The following is a 12,672-nucleotide window of genomic DNA, read 5'->3' as shown; positions in this document are numbered from 1 at the left end:
CCAAAGAGAGAACAGGGCTACAGTCCAGGCAAAAAGATTGGCTCATTTAATTACACCTGCACAGTATTTCAATAGTATGCCTTGGTGAGAGGGGCTTTTAAGAGTAAAGTGCTTTGAAATAAAGCTATTAAATGCATACAGAGACATTGATCGATACACTCGAGTTATGGGGAGGGGGGAAGGAGGGAGAGGGAAGAAAAAAAGACTTTTTTTTTCTTTTCTGTATGAGTGGATTTGGAATCTTCAAGTGCATAAGGATGGTAAACGATTGCTAAAAGTCCAAATTAAGAGGTATTAGTCTATTGTGTGGCAGTCAGTCACATCATATTCGCATTGCTGTTTTCTTGTCGGAGGTTTTGCCTTGATCTACCCCGGACCACATTGACAAGTCACAATTGAAGCATTCTAAATAATCCACAGTGAAATAAGGCATAGGGTGTCACTCTCTGGGCCACAGAAAGCCTGAGCGCAGTGAAGTTAGAAAGGGTAGCAAAGCCCTTTTCAGTCGCGTTTCTCAGCCGATTAAACTCATTCAGGGCCAGGCTGCTGGAACGAAAACAGAAAGATCACCTCCTGTTCTCCAGTGTTTTGTTGGCAACAGCAGACAGATGTAGAAAAGTAGAAACATTTTTACTATAGCAACAAAGGGGAAAGGGGTGGGAGGCAAAAAAAAAAAAAAAAAAAGTAAAAAAAGTTGGAATTTGTGGTCTTGTTAATGGACCAGGTACTTTGGGATGGTGCTCCAAATTCAGAGACTTTGTCAGCACAGATTGGAATTCAAAAGATCCATGTGAAATGACTGTGCAGTGCAAACCCGCACCCTCTTTTCCCCCCAAACTCCTCCACTGGTACAGTAATTAACCATAAGAACAGATTGACACATGGAGATCCAGTTCATTAACATTTTTTGTTTGGTTGGTTTCTTGGCTTTTCAGAAAAACCCATTTAAGACTGATGCCTTCTTTAAGAGTAACCCATCCACCCATGCAGCCACACTGATGTGACATATTGTGACACAAGATGCCACAGGAAACTAAGCCGAGCCCTCAACTGAAGGCTTGATTTAGCCATACATTCTCCACAAGTCACCGATTAAATTAACTGTTGTAGATTCAAGGTAGGAAAACGATAATTCATCTACTGTGAGTAGTTGTGCAGAAATGGTTTGCTGCTGGAGGAAAAATAATCTGCAAACTACATCTTTAAAATATGATACTTTTCCCTTTCAATGTGTTAAGGTAAATAAATTCAGTTGCAGGAAAGGCAGCACATTTTTAAGGGGTCGCTGCAATGATTTTTTACCTGCTGTGCATGATGCATTTGTGCATACACAAAATACAGTCTTAGAAAATACAGATTTCCACGTGTAAACGAGCATACAGATGTTCAGACAAATATAATCAAAAGTTTTTGCTAACTTTTGGTATAGAAGTCCCCATATATCTAGTTAGGAATAAGTGAAAATTATTTCATGTCCCTGCAATGAAAAACTCTCAACTAAAACAAGAACAGGAATAATTCTGTAGCAATATAATTAGGGGAGTAAAATGGGGGTCCTACATCCCAGCCTCTCCTCTAATTAAACCATTCTGTATAAAATAATAGTTACAAAGGCAATAGTGAATTTTTTCTCTACCAAGACCTGTGGTTAGGGCAGTTATTTCAGATGTGGCATAAATTTCACTTCTGTAAAAAAATTGGAATGAAAAGGATTTATATTGAAGTGTTTCTACCTCCTAACTAAATATGCTGCTGATGAACAGATTAAATCCAAAAGTTAGCTCTCAGAAAGCCAAACATTGTCACTGCCTTTGAGTCTTAAAAAAATTTATCCATTAACCTTTGTATTTACGTCAGTGCTGAACCCTTTTGAAGACCAGATCTTTGGAGATTACTGTATAGTTTAATGTTTCTGGGGAAAAAAAATTACTTTAAATTCCTATGTCTGTTAAATATCTAAGATCTACTCATTTTCACTTGGGTGCTTTTGGAAAACCAAACCTAAACCCAATTGCCCTCTTTGTCAGAGCAGGTGATAAGTGCAAGGAAGACTTAGCAGGGCTTATGGAGGGGGCAGGGGGGTGCAGGGGGGTTTTGCTCCAACTTGTCACCATTGGGATAACGAGGTCTGACCCCTTGGAAACCAGAGGCAATTCCCCTGAGGACACGGAGAGCAATGTCAAGCACTTTAGCAAGTAGGCTTCTCCACAGATGAAGTACTTGAGCTTTTATGCAAAATGACCTGCCCAGAGTTTTTTTTAAATCTCTTGTGGTTCTAGGCTTAGATCTGAACTTTGCTCTAACAGCTCACATGTCCCAGCCTTAAGAACCTCCTTTTCCAGTCCTCATTTCCCAAAACCTTTGAGTCTTGCCGACTCTGTGCTCTGCATTTGCAAGGACTGATCTAAAATATTGCACTCATTTATCACTCTGTGGTGCTTTTACCATGCTTTAAAAATTTGTGCAATATATATCAGGTGTCTATGGATTTTGGCATGGTGTTGGGCCATCTCAGAGATTTGGCATTGTTTAGACTGCAAAATAGCACACAGGGTCAAGAGCATTCAATATTGGGCCTATAAATTTTTGGCTGGGCTCTCGTAAATTTTCCTCTAATTTGTGGCTTGAAAAAGACAGGGAAAACAAAAAGATATCAGAAGTCAAATCTCTCTGCCTCTACAACTGCACTTGTATTTTCAGAGGAGAAGGAAAAAGAGCTGTCCCTCCCAGCAGTCTAGTGAGGTATTTGCTTCTATTGTCCACATTGGACCAAAGTACCAGGGACCAGGTTGACTTTCTGATGTTGTGCTCCTACAGGGAAATGCAAAACTAAATCCCCAGGCAGAATTTCAAACAAACAGTCATTTTATTTACTTATATTCATCTCTTCTGGAAAAAGGAAAAAAAAAAAGGGGGAGAGAAAATAGCTTTCTTAATCCCAGTACTAACACAATATTGATTCACATTCATGTTCAGTATTTATTGACGTGCATTGCATACGATGGAGGCTATCAATTAGGCTACTCTGCTGAAGGGAAGGGGCAATCATATTAGAAAACAGATGAAGCTCATAGTTTATATAGTCCTAATTTTATGTAATGTAAACCTTTCAAACCCTGGGCACATGAGAGTGAAAATGCATGTCCTGATGAAAAAAAAATACAGAAAACAAATGGATTTACTCTCCAGCTAATTACTGCGGGTGACTGCCCTCAGACTCATATCATTGTTTCCTGAACTTCTGTAATGAAATGAAACTTCTCTTAGTACAAACTGAATTTCTGTGTATTTTATTATCCAGCATTAAATAGTTTTGTACAATAGCTTAGCACAAGGTTTTGTTTTGTGAGTTGGTCAGATAGGTGAAATTTTGGGGGTGGTGGATAATCTTATCATGTCCATTCTGTACATTGAAGCTGAGGTTCAGCACACTGAGCTCCCGTTAAACATCAATGTCAAGGAGAGCACAGTGGCATATGGGCAGTATTCAGGAGAACAAGTTGTTGCATGCAGAAATCAAATATAAAACATTCCTTCTTTTTGCCCCTTGGAGGTTTTATTGCATGGTTGCAGCTGGATTTACACTGTATTTAATAAAACATTAGTAGCCATCAGGGATTGAAATATGTAACGTAATTCTCTTTCAGTAAAATAATTCCATAAATCCAAATATGAAGCTATTTGTTTTTTTGTAAGTACTGCATGCCCACAATTAAATTAAACCCTATATATGGTGCTTTTTTTCCACCATGGAATTTAATGGAAGCAAAATCCATCTGCAAAGTTGATTTTGGATACATATTGACATTTTTTGGAGCTGAAGTAGGTCTGATGGCTAATAAGTTTTGGGGAAAATTGGGCTGCTGGCTCTCCATCCTCGCTGAGCTACTTATGATACAAACCTGTGGAAAAATGAGGGTCAGTGTTGAATTGCAGAGGCAGGTGAAAGCGCCCCTAATTGTGCACTAAAAAGAAGTGCAGAATTGGTGAACTTTTCAACAAAACCTCTGATTTCTACCTGCATCTGGACCATTAAAAAAATGACCAAAACACAGAAAGACTGCCTTGGCCAGGTAGCTTTTACATTGTGCAGTGATCAAGGCGACCTAAGCACATTGTATCACATTTTTCAGCCCTCGGATGCTTTTGATGAGATGATAATTGGGGGAAAAAACGAAAAAAAAAAAAAAAAAAAAAAAAAAAAAAAAGAGATGCATCCATATATCCATATCTTATTTAGCAATTATAATGTTTTGGAGACATCTTGAGTGTTTCTGGCAAAACACACAGTTGGTCATATCTTCAGTGGGATGAAACAACTGTGTCGAGGTTTGCACCAGCTACAGATGATTTTCTTGTAGGCATTGTGCTAATCATCATGAAAAAACAACAAAGGCAAAGGGAAAAGAAACAGAAAGACTGTGCAGGGAAATAAAACAAAGGTATTAGAAAATGAAGCTTGATGAGATATCTTGAGAGCTCTCCATGCAGTTTGTAGAAACAAGAAGTTTGAGTAGGGAAAAACAGCTATTTTGTTATTTTTTAAATGAAAATAAAGATAAATAAAAGAGAGTGGATGCTCCCAAGGACACATTCTTGGCTATTACAACAGGGAGCCATTTTCTAAGTAGAATGAAGTTCCTGTTTTGTAACAGCAACTGTGGATAACTGCACTAGGAAGGGAAGACGACTCCAACTGGAATTTGACTAGATCCATAAAATTGCCACTGTTGTACTTCTATGTGAAACACGATCTTTGAAATTACAAATCAACAGTCTCCAATGTCAATACTTTTCTGTAAACAACAATTTTGGCAGCAAAGTGGCAGTGCTGGGGGGTGTTAGAGGAGCTGTGCATCATTTTGTGAAATGCCTGAGGTTTTATCCAATTCTCCTCTAAGGGATCCGGTGGAGCTAAGTGAATGATCCAGTCTGGCACATGTGGCTGATGTTTCATGGACTAATGATGGCACAGCATGAAGCAAAAGGGGTGACAGCAGCTGTAGCATTTAAACTCTGTGAGGAGTTTGGGCAGAGTCACAAGAACATCTGAAATGTGAATTCTTAATTCATATTTCATACAAATCTTTCAGCTTCCCTACACAAAAAGCTTCAGCTCTGCGTCCTAACTAAAGTGTCTCTGACTAAAGCAAGAGTTTTTCCCTTTCTTCAGCTCAGGTGCCTCTTGCATTGAAGAGCTGCACCTCACTGAAGAGCAGAGAACTCTATTTTAAACAGAATTGTGTTTTAAATTGTAAAAGCCCCATGAAACTGAAATCGTGCAGATTTGTACTTTTTAAAGAGAAAAAACTTTTCTTCACTTTCTTCTATTCACACTTAATGTTTTCAATATTTCATTTTCACATTGTCTCTGGAAAAAAAAAAAAGCAAAAGGAAATATTAAAGGTGTTGCAAGTGTTTAAATGTGCAGCTTATAATCCTTCCATTTTTCACTTTCAGCATTTCTCATTAAGTAAGTGTGAAACTTCTGGAAAATAAAAAAAATTGAGACATTTGTGAGCTGGGGCTAATTATTGCTTTCAGTAAAATCACTGACCACATTTTTTTTTTTTTTTTTTTTTCCTTTAATGCAATGCTTTATGTTAGATCTGATAGGAGACTTATTTGTATTTATTATTCTGTTTCTGTCAGTTGGAGCTGAAGATTGAAAAATCTGACTTATTGAGATGTTCAGGACACTAATCCAGGTGAACTTTGAAAAGCAGGGATGTGAACCAAGCATGCATTCAGATGGTGGATTCACATCACCATCCAAGTGGACTGAGAGGCATTTGCCACGAAGGTCTTCAAACATGGGGAAGAAACAGATTTCACTGTTGTTGTGTTCTGATTTTCTTTTTGTTTTCTTTTGTCCTAGCAACTCAAGAATAAGACAAGAATTACTAAAAAGTCAGTGTTTTCTTCTAGCTGCTGGTAAATACTTATCGAATCTTTCTTTGGGGTCAGTGATTTTTCATATGTCTTAGTACACAATGGAATTATTTAATTACTTTTGCTAGCAAGTTTACAGACAAGTTTATCCCCATCATACTGCATATCCTCAAATAAGATTATTTACAATCCAATCTAAGGAGTGCTGACTGGTGTCATTGGAAGCTAAAGCTGCATCAGCATTTAAATTTCTACTTTTCTGGGCAAAAACCCAACTGGCTGATTCAATTAAACTCTTTATGTTATATATTATCCAGAAGTTCACAATCTGAAGTGATTCTCAGAGTCTGAAGCCATGCTTTTATGATTCCAATTTGGTAGCAAGACAATTTCCGAGGACTGTTTTACTTGAACTGCAATGAAAATGTCAGGACATAACACACTTTCTGATGTGGGTTTTATGAAAGGCACTCCAAAATCAACCATTATTTCAAGCACGAGCAATAAATAACCTTCATTATTCATTAGAGTGTATATATGCATTTGTGTTTGCAAATACGGTGGTTTCCTGAGCGAAGAACCCTTTAATCAAAAAACCCTTCACTCATTTAAGGAGGTAACAAATGGGGAGGCAGGAGGCACGGGAAAAGACACTCTCTTTAATCGGTAATGGAGATAATCTATAGAGTTCCTGCAATACAAGTAGTCCATCTTCCAGGCATAAACTTTAGATAAGGCGTAGGATGTGGGAAGATTCATGCAATATTGTGGAGCTACTTTTCATAACAGTCATTTGGACGAATTTTGTTTATGGTCTATATTGAACAAAGAGAATAGACCTTTCCCATACCCCGTAAATCACGGCCCTCCTGAAGGGTGTCTGCAGTGCTGCTCCACTATTACTATTCACAAGAACATTAACACCACTGAAATAGTCTCTGTGAATTTACTGCTATTTACCTGTTCAGATTAGGAGCTGATGCACCTCTGCAAACCGATGACATGGTGTGCCAGACCTGCAGCAGCCCCTTCCATCTTCAAACACTATATTAGAATGCTAGAAAGCAGCCTTTCTTAATATATTTCATTTGCATTAAGGTATTTTTTTTTCCCTCTTATTTTTAAGGAATATTTTAAAAAGTTGTTTGTGAAGAAAATGCCAAATTCAAACTTTTTTTTTGGCAATTCAAAAGCCAAAATTCTGATTTCTAGAATTGGCATTGTTTTGACGAATTCAAAACAATTTTCAATTTTAAATTATTTTATTTTAGGGGCTAAAAATTAAATTGGAGGAGATCTGGAATGAAGACAAGCTGAGTGTTCTGTAAAAGAGACTGAGATGCTGTTTCTTGGGCTTTCATACAGAAGGGTATTTGTATAATGAAATCTCTGGGTTTGGTGAGAGGCGAAATTGGAAATAACTCTGCTAGGGATGGATTTTTTATAGGTATTTAAGAAAATGGAAAAAAAAAAAGATATCAAACTGTAATGACCAACAGTTTCAGACAGAGGCTTTGGGATGATGCTGGAGGATCAGATCAAACCAATTAAAGCACTGGGGAAGGATACTGGCTCCCAGCCCCTAGATAACAGCTCAAAGAGGAGGGGAGGAGGAGGAGGACTCCTCTCTCTTTCTCTTTCCTGCCTCTTTATTTTTCCCACTCCTGTTTTTCATAGTGGGGGCACTAATGAACTTTTCAAGTCCCATGAAGACAACCCTTGTGTTCTGATTAGTTGCCTTACTTTTAATGAATTGTTTTAATCAAGTTTCAAAGCAGGCACTCTATGCTTCATTGCAGCAGCCCAATGACAATGAGCTGAATGTTACCAAGACAGTGCATCTGATGGACTTTAATGGATTTTATGTGACAGTGTCTAGTGGCCTCATATTAGACATAGCTTTACAACAGAGAACCCATGGGGTTGCACTATGCATTTAATCTATACAAACTGTAAGGATAAGGGAGAGGGAAGCTGTGGAGGGGGAGAGACTCTGAACCCTGAAGACCTTCAAAAGACATGCATTTCATACTAATAAGAAACACTCTTCGGTCATTTTATTTTTTTCCTTTTTTTTTTTTTTTTCAATAGCAAAGTCCCACCGTGTTTTCTTAGGGAATGTCATGAGTATAATATCTCCAGGGCTTTTTGCAATAACATTCTCGAAACATGAAGTTATCTGGAAAAATTAAGCTCTCAAGGAAATCTTGGCAGGGCTGTAACATTTCCTGGATTTCAGGTAGCGATTCTGAGTTGTGATCTCTTAAGTCCGTAACAATTTGCTATTTCTAATTTATTGCTTCATTTGTGACTGCTGCTACAGCGAGGTAAATTTATTCTGATTTGCACAACCTAAGTCTTAGCTCTGACAGTGACTAATTATTACCTGAGTTAAAATAATGAAAGTGTCGGAAAGTGTCCGAATGCAATTTGTTAGGAAAACATGTGGCATGCTGTGTTACCCAAGCCCAGAAAAGCCTAAGTGATCAGAAACCATGGAGAATTAAGAATTTTTCCCCCAAAGGTTACAAATCAATGTGGAAATTTTTCAGGGAATTGGACTGCTGAGGGGTTCCATTCACTGGAATATAAAATGCAGACCATACCTTTCTAATTTTCCATTTAAGAAGGAAAAGTTATTTCTTTAGAAGAATCGAAAAAAATATTTTAGTGGTAACCGTGCCCAGAGAGCTTGCATTAATTATAGATTATTGTTTGATATTATTTAAATTATGCACTGGATGAAGATTATGTTGCAGCCGTTCTTCCTCAGAAAAAAATCAAGCAAATCCACAACAGCACATAGAAAACAAAATCTGTTGCAAAAAACTCCAGAAGTATGAGCACCTTTAGCTGATGTAACACTTTTTTTTTTTTTTTGCTGGCTCAGGGTTGGTCCTATGTTTTGTCAATTATAGGCATGTCTTATTCACAGAACAGCTCAACTCCAGCTGTGTAAAATGAATCCTGAAATGAAATGGTCAAATGATGTTAATGACTCTGTCTGCCTGTGAAAGTTTCTGAGGAATGTTAGCAGCTCTGGGTTAGAATTAGAAAGCATCTGACAGCTCTGTAGTTCTGGTTGTTCAAATAGCTCCATGAAAGCAGAAGGGATATCAGTAAATTAAAATAATAATGCAAAAAATAATAAACAGCTATTTGGCTGAAAAAGTAAGGCAGTACAAATGATTTGGGTTTGCTTCATTCTGAGTATTCATCACTCTCGTGAGCCATTTAAGCCACACTTGAAATTAAATTTATCTTGAGCGGAATTTAATTTAGAGCTAATAAGGCAATTGTTTTATTGTTAAGCACCAATTGGATGTCAACACGTAATGTTTCCTAGAGTGATAACTCTACTGTACTCTGAAAAGATGCAGGGACTACATGAAGGCTAAAGATTTCATGGGCCATAATAATGTACCTATGTTTAATATTGCTTAATATATCTGTATTTACTGTGTGTATTTCAGGCTCTCCTACCACACAAATGTCCTGTTGTATTAAGAAGCTACAAAATATGTATCTGTGTCTGTATCTAACACACCTGCTAGACCTCTTGAGAGATATGATTATATTAATTACAATATATTGATTGATTTCTACTTTACGCGAACTGCCTGTATTTAATTTAAATATACAATGAAGCATATTGAGGACACAATTTGGATTGTTACTGTGATAAATAATTGCTAATTGTGTCATGATAGATCACCTATTTTAAGGCAATGTTTCTCTTATGCTAATAGCAACTGCATGTATGGAATACACTGAGAATCTGTTTCAATTATTCATATTTGTTCCTGGACTGTACTTTTCTATTCAGGTCTGGAAGGAACAATACATATCTTGGCACTTCAAAACAAAGGCTGGCATAATTTTCAGGAAAGCATTTTTTGCCTTTTCACATTGACTCCATGCATGCTGTTATGTTGATTACATGAAAATATAGATGTCGTTATGTAATTCTGGTCTCTGTTTTGCTAATTCTAGTGCGTCTACAATATATATATGTAAAGATCAGTCAGCTAAATCACTAATAATATTTGTAATAATTATTGCTATTAAAGCCTATCAGTAGTACAATATTTGTGTCAGTGATTTTGTTATTGGACAAACATATTAGATTTAATTAGTCATTTTATATTAAAACATTATTTTTGAATCTTCCCTATATCTACAACAGGCCTAACAACAATTTTTCCAAGAATTTACATTCAAGGGAGAAAAACCCAACAGCAATATCCCTTTTTGCCTTCACTCCCATTTTGTGTCTGCTTTCTATAAATCAAACCAAACTTATACAAGTCAGTTTGCCAAGAGAAGTTTCCATGAAAACAGCAATTTAAAAGAAGCCTGGAGAGTATTTGCAAATTGTGAATTTGTAAATACAACATTCATTATTAAAAACTTGGTTCTAAGAGTCGCACTCAGTTAATCAAGGAACAGAAACAACTCTGTGTGATTCACACGCCCAATAAAAAAAAATCGGAAGAGACCCCAGACATATAATTTCTAATCTATGACTACACTGAAAAAAACAGCAGCTGTTCAAAGAGAATTCATGTACTGAGAGAAAGGATGGGGTTTGGATTTGAAAGAGCATCTTGGAAAGACAGATCCTTTGTTATTGGGTTCACTTGGAAATTTCTGCCTGGGCTGAGGTGCAGGGAGGGTGCAGTGACCCCTCCTTGTGCAGGGCAGCTCTGCTGTTTTGGTGTTTGGTACCCTTTAGGAGGGGCTCTGGTTGGGTGCTGTTCCACAGCCATTTCCAGTGGCACCAAGCTCAGCTGAGGAAGTTTCTGCTGTTTTTTCCCAGCTCTGTACTGTTCCCATCCTGTCAGTGCATCCCAGCTCTGCAGCTGGATAACCCTTTGGTCAGGGAATTCTTTGTGTGGCATCTCTGCCCTTCACTATGGCAAGAGTTTGAGGTGGGAACACAGAGTTTTCCCTCCTCTTTTTTTTGGAGGGAGTCACCAGCAGGAGATTCCCATGTTGTTAGGTCCAAGACAAGAGCCTAGTATGAAGGCAGAGGCCAAGGCTGCTAAAATAGTTGAGGATGAGGTGAAAATAAAGCAGTGAACATCCCAGTCAACCCCATCCAATATGTTGCGGAAAAATCTACACACTCAAGCCTCCCAGCACTGCCTACAACGGTTGCACAGAGTGTTTTCTACCCAGTCCTGCAGTGAGGTGGCTCCCAGCACTGCTGTGAGGTGGTTCCCAGCTCAGAAGGGACAATGTGCACCTTTAGGAGCAGGCAGTCCCCTGGCATTCCTGGACTGATGGCTCCAGCACCCAGGGTGGGATGCCCTGGACAGTTCCACACCCAGCACATAGAGGGAGCACAGCCAGGAAAGCTGCAAACAACCTGGGCCAGTAATGAGCAGCCAATTAATTGATTACTGAAAGTATAACTGAATCCTATGCCTCGGAGAAATCTAAAATATAGTAACTGCTTACTTTATTGACAGCATTCATGCCATATTTAGTAGCTGGTATGTAAGAAGTAGCTGGACAATTTTGTTACACTTAATATGTTTCAGAACACAGCATAAAACATGTTTTAACACTATAACAACTATTGAGCAGTACCTCTGGGAACAGGCTTTATTATTAGATTACATTATACAAGATTAGACTAGTCAATAAGGGATTTCTTTCACACAGCATGCCATCTGAAATACCTGTTTTCTTTCCCTTTTTTTTTTTTTAAATTACTTCAAGACCTTCTTTGTAGGATCTTGGGTACAATATACCCATGAATCATAAAACTGACAAGCCCCAGGGCTGAATGGTCTCTGTACAGGAGATAGGAGGCCTAGAGATAAAGGTGCACTACAGGTATACAGTGACAGGGGTGGATTATAGATAAACAAAAGGCACAGTTATTAGATGCGAAATGCCAGGCAGGATTGTACATGGAGAATGCAAATTGTAAAGGACTGAGTCTCAGGGACCCCAGTCTGCTTGGACTGTCAGGCAGGAGGAAAACAAAGACAATACATCAGTCTGGGTGTGATCCTGGGGTGTTTAGATACACTTTAGCTGCTGAGGGTTTCAGCCAGGTTTTGGCACTTGGGTAAAGCCCTGGGGAAATCCAGGCCTCTCAGGAGGTTAATTCAAAACTCTTCTGATCAAATAATTTGCTGATTGGTTAAATAATAATTAGAAAGGCAAAGAATAGGTGTATTGTGAGATAACCTGGGTCAGGGCAGCAAACAGATGCCTCGATCCTCCCAGGATCCAGCGTCCCCAGTCCTGTTCCTGTTGTATTAATCTTTTCTGCCTTTGTTCAGAGCAGTGCAACAACCAGAAGAGAAACTGGGCACTGTGATCTCCCCTGGCTCAGGATGAGGTTCAACAGAGCCCCTGGGGCATTTTTAGGACAACTCAGTCCTAGTTCGGACAGGGATTCCCAGCTTGTGAGTTTGGGTTTCAGGCTCTGGTGCCTGCAGAGTGCTGACGTACTATTTTGGTACCCAGTCCCTCTATGAGCATATGTCTGCTCAATTACACTGCTGAAATAGAGTGAGAATCAAACACACTATTTGCTTCTTTTCCCAAATGATATCCGGTGCTATTCACACGTTTTCCCCCCTTTAAATTCCGTGTTGCACGCTGCATTGCATCTGCTGCTGGCAATTTCTCTCTCAGTCCTAAATTAAAAACCTCTACTGAACTACGCAGTTGCTGACTACATCCATGAGAGCAACTTCTATTCAAAATTCCTAGATGGAGAAGATTTGTGGCCTGCTTTGCTGTACAAGCTGGAAATGA

General features: G+C 38.5%; 1 long non-coding RNA gene across 1 annotated transcript in view; it reads left to right on the top strand.

The window, feature by feature from the left end:
- LOC310914807 overlaps positions 1 to 8,756 on the top strand; it is a 63,561-nt gene extending 54,805 nt beyond the window's left edge. The window contains exons 3-4 of the long non-coding RNA XR_014591103.1: positions 5,653 to 5,788; positions 5,879 to 8,756. This is a non-coding gene — a long non-coding RNA (uncharacterized lncRNA). The remainder of the gene's footprint in view (positions 1 to 5,652; positions 5,789 to 5,878) is intronic.
- The last annotated feature ends 3,916 nt before the right edge of the window (positions 8,757 to 12,672 follow it).

Source organism: Zosterops lateralis (genome assembly GCF_965231275.1).
Source record: "Zosterops lateralis genome assembly, chromosome: 13".
Classification (NCBI taxonomy): Eukaryota; Metazoa; Chordata; class Aves; order Passeriformes; family Zosteropidae; genus Zosterops; species Zosterops lateralis.
The sequence above is the reverse complement of the archived record's forward strand: the minus strand, read 5'-3'. Positions and strand labels throughout refer to the sequence as shown.